Source organism: Erythranthe guttata, chromosome 12 (genome assembly GCF_056151865.1).
Source record: "Erythranthe guttata isolate IM_541 chromosome 12, IM_541, whole genome shotgun sequence".
Taxonomy (NCBI): Eukaryota; Viridiplantae; Streptophyta; class Magnoliopsida; order Lamiales; family Phrymaceae; genus Erythranthe; species Erythranthe guttata.
In genome coordinates, this window is record NC_142544.1 from 8607099 (window position 1) to 8610705 (window position 3607).

The 3607-nt window shown below is 29.6% G+C and overlaps 1 non-coding gene across 1 annotated transcript; it reads left to right on the plus strand.

Annotated features, from left to right (window-relative positions):
* Positions 1–1675: 1675 nt before the first annotated feature.
* TRNAT-CGU (transfer RNA threonine (anticodon CGU)) lies at positions 1676–1747 on the plus strand. Its single transcript has one exon. It is a non-coding gene; the product is annotated as a tRNA-Thr (tRNA).
* The last annotated feature ends 1860 nt before the right edge of the window (positions 1748–3607 follow it).

Below are 3607 nucleotides of genomic sequence, written 5' to 3' on the forward strand. Positions count from 1 at the left end.
CGAAAGATCTAACATATATAGAAAAAAACAAAGGGAAGAAATGAAATCAAGAAATGGTTGTCTCGTTCTCTATGTGAGGGTGTGCTTTACAAGAAAATAATGCTATAATATTTCATAATATTCCAACAATACCCTTTTAGATTTTATTTTATTGTTTTGGGAATTTGAGGGTATAAAACACCATTTTGAACATGACACAATTATTTCAGGATATTTAAATATTTGGATATTTCAAGAAAGAAAAAACAACTATTCTTTATAAAACAAATCACGTGGATATATTGTATAAATATTTATTTAGAGGTGTACATTATTTATGTGTTTTTGCCCACAAATAATAAGAGAAAAAAATCATTATCATAGTGTTTCCCCCCTCCTTTTTTTCTTTTCGTTTTTATTTTGTATATTCGTTTTCTCTCCTAGTATTATCATTATATTGAAGGAAAAATGAATTGAGTCCTAAATACGATATTAAGGCTTTTGCCGATTGCTTTTTCCGAGTTAATTAAACATCCCATTATTCTAAAAAAAACGATGTGAATTGCATTTTAATCGATATGATTGCAATATATAGCAAAATAATACCAACACATTGTTGGTACGTTATCAGAAAAATGACACGGTGGACATAATTAATTACTTATCGACTACAATTGTTTAACTTTTATTTCAAATTTATTAATTTAATTTTTGAAAAAAGATGGGTCTATCCCTCGACTATAATATTGAATGTTTTGTATTAGTGTGATACATATATATATATATATATATATATATATATATATATATATATATATATATATATATATATATATATATATATATATATATATATATATATATATATATATATATATATAGTTAGTGGCGGGTTCAGGAATTTAGTACAAGAGGGGCTTAATTTTTGAAGGTACAAGGGCAGCGCCCTTGAAAAAAATTTAGGATTTTTTTTCTGACAAAATCAGAAAATAGGAAAAGAAAAGGAAGAAATAAAAAAAATAAAATAAAAAGATTTTTTTTGCATTAATTTAAATTTTGGGTGGGCTAATTAACAATAATTGATGTTTCTTTTGCATTAATTTGAATTTTCGGTGGACTAATTAGTAAAAAATAGGTGGGCTTAATAGATATATAGGTAAAATGTAAGGAAAATTTAGAAATTGAGGATGGGCTTGAGTCCACCCTGCCAAAGGGGTCACCCCTGAGCCTAGTATTCATGTGTTTGTGCTCACAAATAATCAATGAGGAAAAAAAGACTGAGTTTATATAATTTTTCTTTCCTCTTCTCTCTATTTTTTTTCTCTTCGTACGTAATTCATTTCCTCTCCTACTTATGATTATTATGGGGCCTTTAGCAATATGCCAATCAATTGCATCTCGGTGATTCAAAAAAACACGTTGTTAATATATAGAACTAATTCCGCCCCTAAAATGCATTCTTTGTGAGACCCCCTAGTATTTTATGTACCGAAAACTCCCAACCTTGCATAAATCGACATATATCATTATCTAGATTGCATATAATATTTACATTTTTTTTAATTATTTTTTAGTAATTTTTTTAATAATCTTTTAAAAAAGAAATTAAGTTTGTTTCACTGATTTTTTTTTTCCGAAAATTTTACTACTTGGAATAGACTATATATTATTATAGTCAACTATAATCTTAAAATTCGCCTCCGTAGCATAGTGGTATTGCGTTCGCTTCGTAAGCGAAAGGCCGCGAGTTCGATCCTCGCCGGGGGCTATGTAATGATGCATTATTTGTTTCATAAATATTTTATATGTGATATTTATATTCTAAAAATAATTTATTGTTACATCTCAAGTTGTAAAAGTTTCATTTCTAACTGAACCAAACATGGTTCGATGCCTAGGTAAGTACAATAATCTTTTTGGCCCACAAAACATGGTTCGATGCCTAGGTAAGTACAATAATCTTTTTGGCCCACAAGGTTTTAACGAGGCCCCAATGTATTATTTGTTTAATAAATATTTTATATGTGATATTTATATTCCAAAAATAATTTATTGTTACATCTCAAGTTGTAAAAAGTTTAATTTCTAGCTGAACCAATGAGGGTTCGACGCCCAGGTAGGTACAATAATCTTTTTGGCCCACAATGTTTTAACGAGGCCCCCAATCGCTTTATCATAATGGGATAATAAAATCTTTTTGGCCAAAAAAAAAACTATAATCATATTATTGCTTCATCTTACTTTTTTTTTTTTCTTTTTTTTTTTTTACATTTTCAACTTAAAATTGTATTTTATCGATTATACAGGGATGTTGTACATTCATATTTATCAAATTATATTACATAACGAATATTATTTACGAAAAAAATCCATCAACATCACTGTACAATAAAAAACCTACATATCTTATATATGACTACATATTAATATACATGACTACACATGACTATAGTCATTTTCGACTATAGTCATATTCGACTACAAAACTACAATAGACGAACACGAAGCAGCCGTAGAGGGAGGCGGCGACAGCGGCAATGGTGTACAAATCTATAAAAAAAAGGGAATCGAAAGAGAAAGAGAAAGATAACGAAAGAGAGAGCCCCCAATGTATTATTTGTTTAATAAATGTTTTATATGTGATATTTATATTCCAAAAATAATTTATTGTTACATCTCAAGTTGTAAAAAGTTTAATTTCTAACTGAACCAATCAAGGTTCGACGCCCAGGTAGGTACAATAATCTTTTTGGCCAAAGTTTTACGGCGGCATGAATGGGGCCAAAGAGAGAGTTGGGGGATTCAGGTGGAGAGGTGGAGAAGAGATGAGATAAATGTGATGGATGTAGAGGCAAATAATTATTTAGGGTTATAGTGGTTGAGGGCATTTTTATCTTCTCTACTAGTCTAGTGGGGTCTCACAAATTAAAACTGAGATTTGGATGTGTAGGAAAGTCAATAAAGTCAATGATATTTAGTTCTAAATATTTTCAATGTAGGGGTAATGCACATTTGCCATATTATTATTATATTATTATCATATAGTTAAGGCTGTAACACCTCAATTTCTGCCAAGATGCTTGAATTTGATGGAAATAAGGTGTTCTAGGCAAGTCTCTTATTGGTCCACAACCGCTCTTACATCACTATTAGATATTATACGTCCCAACACAAGTGCCGAGAAATATTTTTCATCAACCGACTAAGATTCAAGAAAACACAGCTTTGTATTTAGTTACCTTGGATTTTGTCTGAACATAGCGATGACAAGTTGGAAAAAAAAATGTCTTTACTTATATGGGAAATGATGATAAGTTGGAAAATAGTAAAATGCCATCATTATTTATAGGTGAACAAATCTAAAATTAGAGTAAATGAAAATAGACTACAAACACATTCATGCATGCAGTGGATTGTTGATGGTCAATATGTTTAAATGCGATAGTCTATCAACACTAGATGGTAAATATAATGGAAAATGTTATGAAAGAACAAAAACTTTTTGATTTTTGCCCCAATCAACACTTCAAGAGTACTATAAAGAGCAATTAAATCAAGATAAAAACTTGATTCTATGGCTAAATGAAAAGAGTGAGACACTAGTATTAGTTATGCGCCATATGAGAGC